The sequence below is a fragment of the Gopherus flavomarginatus genome, chromosome 1, assembly GCF_025201925.1.
Source record: "Gopherus flavomarginatus isolate rGopFla2 chromosome 1, rGopFla2.mat.asm, whole genome shotgun sequence".
Taxonomy (NCBI): Eukaryota; Metazoa; Chordata; order Testudines; family Testudinidae; genus Gopherus; species Gopherus flavomarginatus.
Genome location: NC_066617.1, coordinates 328,080,408 through 328,094,130, shown reverse-complemented (window position 1 = coordinate 328,094,130; position 13,723 = coordinate 328,080,408). Strand labels below are relative to the sequence as shown.

The 13,723-nt window shown below is 38.6% G+C and overlaps 1 protein-coding gene across 3 annotated transcripts in view; it reads left to right on the top strand.

Moving 5' to 3' along the window:
• The window catches only part of WASF3 (WASP family member 3), a 159,353-nt gene that overhangs the window by 56,514 nt on the left and 89,116 nt on the right, over positions 1–13,723 (top strand). For 2 of the 3 annotated variants that reach the window (XM_050937260.1, XM_050937258.1), the window contains exon 2: positions 10,772–10,861. The exons of the other annotated variant lie outside the window; for it this stretch is intronic. The gene's annotated coding sequence lies outside the window, so the exon portion shown is untranslated. The remainder of the gene's footprint in view (positions 1–10,771; positions 10,862–13,723) is intronic. 3 annotated transcript variants of the gene reach the window in all.

Below are 13,723 nucleotides of genomic sequence, written 5' to 3'. Positions count from 1 at the left end.
TAGCAGTGCATGGGATTCTTCCATCCTAAGTGCAGGACTCTGCACTTGTCCTTGTTGAACCTCATCAGGTATCTTTTGGCCCAATCCTCTAATTTGTCTAGGTCCCTCTTTATCCTATCCCTACCCTCCAGCATAGCTACCACTCATCCCGGTTTAGTGTCATCTGCAAACTTGCTGAGGGTGCAGTCCACACCATCCTCCAGGTCATTAATGAAGATATTGGACAAAACCAGGTCCAGGACCGATCCTTGGGGCACTCTGCTTAATACCGGCTGCCAACTAGACATGGAGCCATTGATCACTACCTGTTGAGCCTGACGATCTAGCCAGCTTTCTATCCACCTTATGTCCATTCATGCAGCCCATGCTTCTTTAACTTGCTGACAAGAATACTGTGGGAGACAGTATCAAAAGCTTTGCTAAAATCAAGGAATAACACATCCACTGCTTTCCCTCATCCACAGAGCCAGTTATCTCATCATAGAAGGCAGTTAGGTTAGTCAGGCATGACTTGCCCTTGGTGAATCCATGCTGACTTATTTCTGTTCACTTTCCTCTCCTCCAAGTGCATCAGAATTGATTCCTTGAGGACCTGATCCATGATTTTTCCAGGGACTGAGGTGAGGCTGACTGGCCTGTAGTTCCCTGGATCCTCCTCCTTCCCTTTTTTAAAGGTGGGCATTACAGTAGCCTTTTTCCAGTCATCCAGGACCTCCCCTGATTGCCATGGGCTTTCAAAGATAATGGCCAATGGCTCTGCACTCACATCCGCCAACTTCCTTAGCACCCTCGAATGCAGTGCATCCGGTTCCATGGACTTGTGCTCGTCCAGCTTTTCTAAATAGTCCCAAATAACTTTTCTCCACAGAGGGCTGGTCACCTCCTCCCCATACTGTGCTGCCCAGTGCAGTAGTCTGGGAGCTGACCTTGTTTGTGGAGACAGAGGCAAAAAAAGCAGTGAGTACATCAGCTTTTTCCACATCCTCTGTCACTAAGTTGCCTCCCTCATTCAGTAAGGGGCCCACACTTTCCTTGACTTGCTTCTTATTGCTAACATACCTGATAAAACCCTTCTTGTTACTCTTAACATCTCTTGCTAGTTGCTACTCCAAGTGTGATTTGGCCTTCCTGATTTCACTCCTGCATGCCTGAGCAATATTTTTATGCTCCTCCTTGGTCATTTGTCCAATCTTCCACTTCTTGTAAGCTTCTCTTTTGTGTTTAAGATCAGCAAAGATTTCACTGTTAAGCCAAGCTGGTCGCCTGCTATATTTACTATTCTTTCTACACATTGGGATGTTTTTTTCCTGCAGCCTCAATAAGGATTCTTTAAATTACAGCCAGCTCTCCTGGAGCTGTCAGTTGTCAGATTCATTGTTACCACATTATCAGAATTAATTTACAGATAGTTTTCTAAAGACCTGTCTGTCCATGTATTCATGTTGATGGAGTGGGTTTATAGGACAGCTCTTCTGGGCAAAACTTTTAGTATGAAATCACTATCAAGAAAATGTTTTGGTCCAATCCAGAAGAAGATACTGAAGCAAACTCCTTGTGGTTTCGCACAAGTTAAGATTAAACAGTATGGAGTTGGGCTGGGAAAAGGAATACAATTCAAGGATTTAAAATTCTTTCTGGAAAGACAAATTAGTTTTAAGTGAATTAAAAACTGCTTTCTTCTACTAAATTTCTGGTAATATTAAAATGCTTGTTATATCCAAGTGATTAATTCCTATTCCCTTTTAAAGCTGCAGACACAAAAAAGTGTAAACTTAAAACGTATACTGTAAAAATATTCATAGTATCAGCCATCTGACTTTTGTACATTCTTAACATTTAAGCCACAACTTCCTCTTTTTTCTTTTAGTTTGTTAGTTGCTGTATTTATAAGATAAAGCTGACTACGCAGCTTGTCCTAAAGTTGCTGTTCAGCTGGTTGGAACTACAGTCTTTGTCTGTACAGTAAAGGCTGCCATACCTCTTAAACAGGCATTAATAATAATGAATTATTGTAACTCAGAGAGATGCGTTGATGTTGGATTGAGACTGTCTTTCCAGGAAGTTACTTAATCTGAAGCCTGTGAATATTCTATAGTTTACTGTGTAGATAAACTAGGGCTGGCAAGCGATTGAAAATATAAATTGTGATTAATCGCACTGTTAAACAATAATAGAATGCCATTTATTTAAATATTTTTAGATATTTTCTACATTTTCAAATATATTGATTTCAATTACAACACAGAATACAATGTTTACAGTGCTCACGTTATATATTGATTAAAAGTATTTGCACTGTAAAAAAACAAAATAAATAGTATTTTCAACTTACCTGATACAAGTGCAGTCTCTTTATCATGGAAGTTAAACTTACAAATGTTGAATTATGTCCAAAAAACACTGCATTCAAAAATAAAACAATATAAAATTTTAGAGCCTGCAAGTCCATTCAGTCCTACTTCTTCTTCAGACAATCACTCAGACAAACAAGTTTGTTTACATTTGCAGAAGATAATGCTGCCTGCTTCTTGTTTACATTGTCACCTGAAAGTGAGAACAGGCATTCTCATGGCACTGTTGTAGCTGGCATTGCAAGATATTTACATGCCAAATGTGATAAAGATTAATTTAGATAATTTAGATTAACCCAGATAATTAGAGCAATAATGGGAGAAAATGCACCCCTCCTTATAAGCCAATATTTAAAAAATAATTCACTCCCCACCAACTAATCATGAATTCCTTCCAGTGATCCTCAAGGAATGGTATAATAAAAATGCTAACCAACTCTTAAAAAATACCAATATGTATGCCTAAAAAAAAAGAGAGGGACTTAAGGTTCACCTTATAAACACCACAAAAATACCAAACCGTTGGGGAATAGGGGTTTAGCTAGAGGGTCCCTATGGGAATACCACCTGGGGTTCCAACTACCCACAATTAACATATCAGTGGAGTGAGCCTGTTAAGACAGGAACAGTACTAACTGTTGTTGTGGGATACTGTCCAGTACCCCATAGTGAATTGAACCTGTTGTTCCGGAACATAAGCACCAAAACCTGGGCCAAAAACTGTGCATTCAAAAAAGGTACCCCAATTAAAATAAAAAAACCAAAGTTGCTTGTAACTCAAGGTAATCCAGTAAAAGTCTTATTAAATCCACTATTAGTAAAAATAAAAATTAGTACGTATTGGACAAACAAAAATAAAAAATAAAACTGCTTTGGCCATGAAATAGACTAAGAATTTGCATTTTAGTACATCATCACTTGAACAGAAAATGTTTTGGGTAATATCTGGGAATGTTTGGGTATTAGTGCATATTTTAAAGGTCCTTGTTTAACACGTACAAATATAAATAAATGCAATACATTTCCAGCATGGTTAAGCCTGATTTTTTGTTAGGTGAAATTATTGTTAAAATTGCTTGCCATCAATCTGTAAAAACAAAAATATAAAATGTGAGCCCGCTCCCAAAATTAACCATGGAATCCTTTTAGCTACCCTGGTTATAGGTCAGGAAACTTTAAAAATATATATATATATATATTATTAAATCAAGGGTGTACAAAATGGAGCCCTCAAAAATGGGTGTGATTGTCCCTACCTGTCACCACAGAACCATGCAGCAAAAACACATAACTGGGAACATATGTATAAAATAAACTAAAAAAGGTAACTCAGTTTTTACAACAAACACAACAAAATATAGGGAAGCGTGTCATTCAAATATTACATGCCAATGGATATGTGCTAAAAATTGCTAAGTTTGTATAGATTGCCACGTACTTTTAGGGGCGAAAGAAAAATGTAGACCTGTTATTTTCCAGGCTGCACGTGGCAATAGACTGTATAGGTAAGGGATGCAAGGAGAGTATGGGTCACGATGCAAACTGCAGGCACGCACACAGCTAAAATTAATTAATTTAAAGTTTTATTGGGGATAGTTACAAGGGGTAGGGGAGTAGCGTATGATTAGCTAATAGGGTTAATGGAACTTAAAACATACAATGGCTAAAGTATTTACTATCAAACAATATTTATAAACAAAGATGCAGTAAACAATATTTATAAACACAGATGCAGCATTTAGTAATAACCAATATGTACGAATACAAAGCAACTCATAACGACCGGCAAACATAGAAACTCTGCTTAAAACACGTGAGCTGAGAGAGGCTTCGAGGTGATCAGGATCGGTTACAGGTGTGCACAAGGTATACAGGATTCGTTTTTCTTTCTCCTCTTCTGCCTGCACATGGCAGACCAGCCTAAAGTACCCACTATGACATCATAGAAGTGTCATGGGGACGGGGCCCAAAAACTGTGTGTGTTCGTTTCTGATTGGTACAAGCAAAGTTTACACCAAGTAGGGGAGCGGGTGCCTAAAAGTCTGGCTTCGCCCCCAAAAGGTAAGGAAATGCATATAGTTTAGAATGCGTTTAACACTGAATGACAAAAGAAGAGGCCAGGGCAATACCGGTATGGGCAAGTTTTTAGGATGCAGACAGGAACTTACCTTAACAGTTTGAAAAAGAACTTACAGCATATCAGTGCTTTTACAGGCTGGTCCCTGACCTATTTTGTTTCATCCATTACTAGTTATGTTAACATTGTCCTGTGTTTGCCTGCTGGAAATGTGTTGTATATGCTGTTAAACAAAAAAAAGTGTGTTACATTACAACCACAAGCTCAAATTGTCTCTCAGTATATTGCTATGAAACAATTGTATAAAATATGACCCACTCAAGAATTGTTCTTGAGGGATCAAAAGGGAGACAAGTAGTAATAAAATTTTGTTTGTATTAATATAATTTAAAATGAAAAATAAAAAAATGTAGCATGTATTTAATGTATTAGTGTATGATTTGATCATCCCTTGCCAGTCATCCCTTTTAAATAACAGAAAGGAATGGCCTAATGGGCCATTGGTAAAAATACATCTGCCAGAATCTGTATCTGGACTGATTTCAAGGCACTAACAAACCTTTGAGAGTCATCAATTTTTTGTAGGCTTAGCATTTTAAAATAAGTAAAATAATACAATAATTGTTTTTCTTTTGCATTGCAATTTGATGTTCCTGTTCAAACTGTTCTATGTAAATTACTTCTGTTTTATGTGTTAAAAAAATAAGTGTAAAAGCCATCGCTGAATCAAGTGTATAAGGAAGGAACCGAAGACAGACGAAAGGGTGCCAGGAGGCTGCAACCAGGGGCGGCTCTAGGCCCCAGCACACCAAGCGCGTGCTTGGGGCAGCATGCCGCGGGGGGTGCTCTGCCGGTCGCTGGGAGGGCGGCAGGCAGGCAGCCTTTGGCGGCATGCCTGCGGAGGGTCCGCTGGTCCCGCGGCTCTGGTGAGCCCTCCACAGGCACTCCTGCGGGAGGTCCACTGGAGCCGCTGGACCGGCAGAGCTCCCCCCGCGGCATGCCGACGTGCTTGGGGCGGCGAAATGTCTAGAGCCACCCCGGCTGCAACATGCTCCTATTGAAATGTCAAAAAAGGGCAAATTAACAACTCTAAAAATAAAGCAAGCACCTATCAATAAAAACAAAATAGCGGTAATAAAAATACATTTTTTTTAAAAAGCTCTTGTCGAAAAACAATTAATTACAGCATAACAAAGCAAAACTTATTGGTCCCAATTAAAAAAAAATCACCATATAAACAGGCTGTCTTGCCATGAAACTTTTGGGTTCGTCCCGCCAAGACTTCCCCAAAGCATCATGTCGCAACTGATGAAACCCAGCTCCTCCCTACTGGTGATCAACCTAGCTGGCCACTAGGCTGATCCGGACTGGTAACTATAACATCGACTGGTGAAACAGTGTGCATGGTGTGTGTATATGTAACTAAAAAGCATATGCTAACTGCTGTGTTCTCAATAAATGCGGCATGTTGCCTTCTTCCCTATTAAAAAAAAAATCTCGCGTGCTTTGTATAAGCATAACACTTTCATGCTCCAACCGACATTCCAGGGGACATGGTGATGATGGGTTCTGCTTGATAACAATCCAAAGCAGAGCAGACCAACACATGTTCATTTTCATTATCTTAAGTCAGATGCTACCAGCAGAAGGTTGATTTTTCTTTTTTGGTGGTGTGGGTTCTGTAGTTTCCACATCGGAGTATTGCTCTTTGAAGACTTCTGAAAGTATGCTCCACACCTCGTCCCTCTCTTATTTTGGAAGGCACTTCAGATTCTTAAGCCTTGGGTCGAGTGCTGCAGGTATCTTTAGAAATCTCCAATTGTACTGTGACATTGCACTCTATATGATTTTATGAAAATATGCTAATGAGTTTGAATATAATATAACTGAAATATGCTTCATGCAAAAGGTTTCTTGTAAGGTATTGCAAAGCTTATGGTCTACTGAGTGTAGTCATCCTATTTGTATAAATGTCTCTCTCTCGTATCTGAAACTAGAAATATGAAATATAACTCTGAGGGCCTATTGTAATTATGCAAAGTGTGGGCCATTAATGGTGATTTGGAATCTTGATGACTCCCATTAACCAGGACAATTGTTTGTAGAAGGCTCTGATTTACTGGTAAGTCTTCCTGTATACATGTATGCTGGCAGGTGAGTGATAAAGTCTTACAGTGACATGTGATCATGTCACCTGAACTGGGATCCGTCTTTAATCTGATGCCTTTCCATTGAGAAGAAGGGATGGGAACCCAGAGGGACAAAGGACACCTGCCTTATGCAAAAGATATATAAATGGATGGAAGAGAACAACGCGGGGCATCCATCATGAGGAATCCCCTAGCTACCTCCTGAGCTGGAACAAGGGGAAAGGATTGTGCCCAGACTAGGAAAGTGTCCAGTCTGTGAAAAACATCTTACTGAAACATCTCTGAGGGTGAGATTTTATCTGTATTCAGTCTTATTACTGTATTAGACTTAAATTTGTGTATTTTATTTTATTTTACTTGGTAATTCACTTTCTTCTGTCTGTTACTACTTGAAACCACTTAAATCCTACTTTCTGTATTTAATAAAATCACTTTTTACTTATTAACCCAGAGTATTCATTAATACCGGGGGAGGGGGGAAACAGCTGTCAGTGTTTATAGAGCATGCTCTCTGTCAGTGTTATAGAGCATGAACAATTTATGAGTTTACTCTGTACAAGTTTTTACAGGGTAAAATGAATTGATTTGGGGTTTGGACCCCATTGGGAGTTGGGTATCTGAGTGTTAAAGACAGGAACACTTCTGTAAGTCGCTTTCAGTTAACTCTGCAGCTTCGGGGCACGTGGTTCAGACCCTTGGTCTGTGTTGGAGCAGACAGGTGTGTCTGGCTCAGCAAGACAGGGTGCTGGAGTCCTGAGCTGGCAGGGAAAGCAGGGGCAAAAATAATCTTGGCACATCAATTGGCAGTTCCCAGGGAGGTTTCTGTGATCCAACTCATCACAGGTTCCTTCTTTGTGTTTTGTCAAATTTTGCAGTGAAAGTGTTTTTAAAATGAACAACGTGCTGGGTCATCATCCGAGACTGCTATAACATGAAATATGTGGCAGAATGCAGGTAAAACAGAGCAGGGACGTACAATTGTCCCTCATGGAGTTTAGTCACAAATTTAATACATTCTTTTTTTAATAAGTGTCATCAGCATGGAAGCATGTCCTATGGAATGGTGGCTGATGCATGAAGGGGCATACAAATGTTTAGCATATCCGGCATGTAAATACCTTGCAATGCCGGCTACAAAAGTGACATGCAAATGCGTGTTCTCACTTTCAGGTGACGTAAATAAAAGTGGGCAGCACTATCTCCTGTAAATGTAAACAAACTTGTTTTAGCGATTGACTGAACAAGAAGTAGGACTGAGTAGAGTTGTAGGCTTGGAAGTTTTTACACTATTTTGTTTTAGGGTGCAGTTTGTGTTTTAAAAAAAAAAAAGCTTTCATTTGTAAGTTACACTTTCAGGACAGAGATTGCACTACAGTACTTCTATGAGGTGAACTGAAAAATACTATTTCTTTTATCGTGTTTATGGTGCAAATATTTGTAATATAAAATAATATATACTTTGATTTCAATTACAACACAGAATACAATATATATGAAAATGTAGAAAAACCTCCAAAATATGTAATAAAATTCAATTGGTATTCTATTGTTTAACAGCGCAATTAAAACTACGATTAATTGCGATTAATTTTTCTCAGTTAATCGCGTGAGTTAACTATGATTAATTGAAAGCCCTAGGATAAACATGTTCATACTCTTGTGGCGAATAGTAGGTGTTCTGTTTGTTTAATAAAAACTCCTCCAAACATCCCCACGTGACAACACTCAAAACCAAATACTTCATCTCAGTAGTCTTGTTTCTGGAGTTTGAATTTGTCATTCTGCAGTATACTTATCTGAAAAGAATGAAGACACAGACACACACATGATCTATCTAGTGTTTGTTTTTAGAGTGTGAGTAAAGATTTTTGATAATAGAAACAGGCTTTAAATTCAATCTGTGATTGTTGTTAAAAGGGAAGTGAAAAGAACAAGGTTCTTGTTCCTGTTTTGGCTCTTCTGTACAATAAGAAAATTATAGGGAAAATAATAGGAGGGAAGGGAAATGGATGGAGTCATAAGAGATCAGGAAAAGAGGCATGTTAACTGTCAGATGTTGTATAGGAGTAGGCAAAGTTGCTAAATGTTAGTGAGGACTTAGTTTTCTAGATTCTAGAAGCTTCTGGAATGCAGGCAGGGCATCTGATAACATGGTTCTATGTAACGCTGATTAGTTCACTCGTTTTTAAGTCTTTATTTGTTGAATTCACTGCGTGGCGATTTCTCATTCTAACTGTAGTAAATATGAAATTTGGTGATCAGTCCTCCCTTTGGGTAATTACCAACATCAGTACATTAATGTATCCAATTTAATTTGTCTGTAGTTTAAGCAATAGGAAACAAGTACTGAAGTAATTAAAACCAATATCTCTTATGTAGAATGTAAACATTCTGTCTTAAGTATCAAGCAAGAAGATTTGTAGTCATCTGAAAAAGTTCAGAAAATGGATGCCTTTTGGATTTTTCAGGGTAAAGTGTGCCATTGAATTAGTCTTAGTCTGTTGAAGAGGAACATCAGAATATTGATAAGTTTGATCATGCAGTAGACAGAGTCTGTATGCTATTGTCATATATGAAATGTAGCCACAATTATAATTTAAGTCTCTATTCTTATCCTTCCATTAGCTCTGTAGCAATATCTCCATTTGGAAGTAATCAATTTCTTTCATGCCCCAGAAGTTTCAAAGAGAATTGAAATTCAAAGACATGAATCTATAGTATGAATGAGGAATATATAGCAATGATTGATATGCTTAGCCCTGGATATAATCCAGATAGAGAGAAACTAGAAGAATCAACATTGATGTTTAATGCAAGATGATTGGTTGAAATGACCTGATAATTGCTATTAGAATCCACATATGGAAAAACGTGTTCCTACTTAATGTTGTTGATTCTGTGACTGAAAAAAAAATCACAGAATATTGAATCAAATTATTTGAACATGCTATTAAAGAATGCACAGAAAAGTATCTTTGCCATTTCTCTGATAATGAAAATAAAATGAGAAAGAATAGAGAACTTATGGGCAGTCATCCTAACATACTTATGTATGGCTGTTTACATGCTACTTAAAATTTTGTTGTGAAAGAAGTAACATAATGCAATCTCAAAACACAGTGTATGCCTTTGTATGTTTGAGGAATAAATATGTTTAAGAAGTAAATTACATTGTGCTTTTTGTTCCATGAAACCTTTATAGGGTTTTTTTCTGGGTCTTTTGCTGGGATTTGTAGAGGGATTAAATTTTTTTTGAGTGGGGAAGGCAGAGAATTTGAGAAAATGACAACTCTGGATTGTGTTTTACCTTAGTTCCACCTCCTACCAGCTTCCAGTGATGATCAGGATGGGCTAGGAAGATAAGAACTTTTTCATCCCTAGATTTTAAAAACTTAATCTCAAGTGTCACCTTAGTTATTTTGCCTTTTCAAATGCATCAGTTTACATTAAATTGCGAGTGTTTAAAAAAAAAACAGTAGCTGCCTGGGGGGACTGGTCTCTTCTAACTACCATATATTGGCTTTAGTCTTCCCCCTAATTAATTACTCCGTTGTGTCAGATCTTCAAAAAAGACTATGGAGGCCACTTTTACATCTGCTACTCCTGTCCTGAAAATAGTTCAGACAGCACCTAAACCTCCCTAGCAGAGTCTGCAATGTTGAAGGCTCGGGGAGGCAGGCGGAGAGCAGAATTACTGCTCGTTAGATGGGAACGTTGGGTTTAAAGCTGCTCTCTCTCCTCAGATATTCAGTGGCTGAGAAGGAATATATGTTTTGGGAAGAGAGGTGAAGCTGTAGCCCTTGTTCTTTCAGTATCTTTTTAGCTGCTCCCTCCATGTAGCACCATTGCTCACAGCTGCATGAGATCCTTTCCATAACTCCGTTTGACCAGCTGATTGGCTGAAAAGCTAAGTGGAACTGAGCTCTCCCAACATGCACATTTAGCACTGATTCTGGTAGAGCAGAATTGCAGGGTCGGCTGTAAACCAGTACATTATTCACAGATGCTCTGCTAATTTAAAGCTCTGCTATTTCATGAGTTTTCATGAGGAGTTTTCATTTCCAAAACTCATTTTAAAAATTTAGGGGTTCTGATTCTGTTTAAAAAAAATGTAAGTTTTCAAAAAATTTTTCAATTAGTTTTTTTTAAATATTAAAATAAAAATTGATTTTAATATTTTTCTGACTTTTCAGTGTTATCCGTGGTAATCTCCAGGATCTGCAGGAACGTAAGCTAGGATTTTGATGACCCTAGCTGGAGAAAGTTGCTGAAGTCTCACTTTAGTAAGTGATTATTTGGAAACACGGTTTGCCTTTGTTTCTAAATTAATTTCTGGAACATTTCTATCCTGCCAGCTCAGTGGAGATCCATTGACACAATATCTGATTTCATGGTGCACAGCTTTTCAGCCTTGAAGTCTTGAAAAAGTCTTTTCTTCTAAAAATCCCAACTGAATTATTCAGTCTGAGATGTCTGTTGGGTTTATAATGGCTTATTTATCTCATAATGGGAGTTATTGTGTATGCTGCATTTTCAAATGCTTTTGTAGCTGCATATACATGTCCTCGTTTTACTATAGTCATATTGGCTCACGTGCTACTTTCAATGGTGCTTCACCTGTGCCTGGTCTTGCCTTACGTTTTCATTTTCTTTGAATTTTGAGACAGGAATCATTAAAATTCAATGATTAGTGAGCTGCTTGTGTGCAGAACCTGTTGAAATCAGAACTTGAGATATTGGGAAGGAGGAAGATTTGTGGCAAACAAGCCAGAGATACCAAGGGAAATTGACATGGCATCCACTTCATAGACTCAGACTTTAAGGTCAGAAGGGACCATTATGATCATCTAGTCTGACCTCCTGCACAATGCAGGCCACAGAATTTCACCCACCCATTCCTAACCTATGTCTGATTTACTGAAGTCCTCAAATCGTGGTTTGAAGACCTCAAGCTGCAGAGAATCCTCCAGCAAGTGACCCGTGCCCCATGCTGCAGAGGAAAGTGAAAAACCTCCAGGGCCTCTGCCAATCTGTCCTGGAGGAAAATTTCTTCCCAACCCTAAATATGGTGGTCAGTTAAACCCTGAGCATGTGGGCAAGACTCATCAGCCAGCACCCAGGAAAGAATTCTCTGTAGTAACTCAGATCCCACCTCATCTAATATCCCATCACAGACCACTGGGCATACTAACGTGCTGATAATCAAGGATGAATTGCCAAATTAATTGCCAAAATTAGGCTATCCCATCATACCATCCCCTCCATAAACGTATCAAGCTTAGTCTTGAAGCCAGATACGTCTTTTGCCCCCACTACTCCCCTTGGAAGGCTGTTCCAGAACTTCACTCCTCTAATAGTTAGAAACCTTCATCTAATTTCAAGTCTAAACTTTCTAGTGTCCAGTTTATATCCATTTGTTCTTGTGTCCACATTGGTACTAAGCTTAAATAATTCCTCTTCCTCTCTAATATTTATCCCTCTGATATATTTATAAAGAGCAATCTTATCCCCCTTCAACCTTCTTTTGGTTAGGCTAAACAAGCCAAGCTCTTTGAGTCTCCTTTCATAAGACAGGTTTTCCATTCCTTGGATCATCCTAGTAGCCCTTCTGTACCTGTTCCAGTTTGAATTCATCCTTCTTAAACATGGGAGCACACAGTATTCCAGATGAGGTCTCACCAGTGCCTTGTATAACAGTACTAACACCTCCTTATCTTTGCTGGAAATACCTTGCCTGATGCATCCTAAAACCGCGTTAGCTTTTTTAACGGCCATATCACATTGGCGGCTCATAGTCATCCTGTGATCAGCCAATACTCCAAGGTCCTTCTCCTCCTCCATTACTTCCAACTGATATGTCCCCAGTTTATAACCAGAATTCTTGTTGTTAATCTCTAAATGCATGACCTTTCACTTTTCACTATTAAATTTCATCCTATTACTATTACTCCAGTTTACAAGGTCATCCAGATCTTCCTGTATGATAGCCTGGTCCTTCTCTGTGTTAGCAATACCTCCCAGCTTTGTGTCATGCGCACACTTTATTAGCACATTTCCACTTTTTGTGCCAAGGTCAGTAATAAAAAAGATTGGTCCCAAAACCGATCCCTAAGGAACTCCACTAGTAACCTCCTTCCAGCCTGACAGTTCACCTTTCAGTATTACCCATTGTAGTCTCCCCTTTAACCAGTTCCTTATCCATCTTTCAATTTTCATATTGAGCCCCATCTTTTCCAATTTGACTAATAATTCCCACGTGGAACTGTATCAAATGCCTTACTGAAATTGAGGTAAATTAGATCCACTGTGTTTCCTTTGTCTAAAAAATCTGTTACCTTCTCAAAGAAGGAGATCAGGTTGGTTTGGCACAATTTTCGTTTTGTAAAACCATGTTGTATTTTGTCCCAATTACCATTGACCTCAATGTCCTTAACTACTTTCTCCTTCAAATTTTTTTCCAGGACCTTCCATACTACAGATGTCAAACTAACAGGCCTATAGTTACTTGGATCACTTTTTTTCCCTTTCTTAAAAATAGGAACTATGTTAGCAGCTCTCCAGTCATACAGTACAACCCCTGAGTTTACTGATTCATTAAAAATTCTTGCTTATGGGCTTGCAGTTTCATATGCTAGTTCCTTTAATATTCTTGGATGAAGATTATCTAGGCCCTCCGATTTTGTCCCATTAAGCTGTTCGAGTTTGGCTTCTACCTCAGATGTGGTAATATCTACTTGCATAGCCTCCTCATTCCCATTTGTTATCCTACCATTATCCTAAGCTCCTCATTGAAGACTGAGGCAAAGTATTTGCTTAGATATTGGGCCATGCCTAGATTATCCTTAACCTCCATTCCATCCTCAGTGTTTAGCGGTCTCACTTCTTCTTTCTTTGTTTTCTTCTTATTTATATGGCTATAGAACCTATTATTATTTGTTTTAATTCCCTTTGCAAGGTCCAACTCTATCTGGCTTTTGGCCTTTCTCACTTTATCCCTACATGTTCTGACCTCAATAAGGTAGCTTGCTAATCCCTCCCATCTTCCACTCCTTGTAGGCTTTCTGCTTTTTCTTAATCATCTCTCTGAGATGCTTGCTCATCCAGCTTGGTCTACAACTCCTGCCTATTATTTTTTTCCCCTTTCT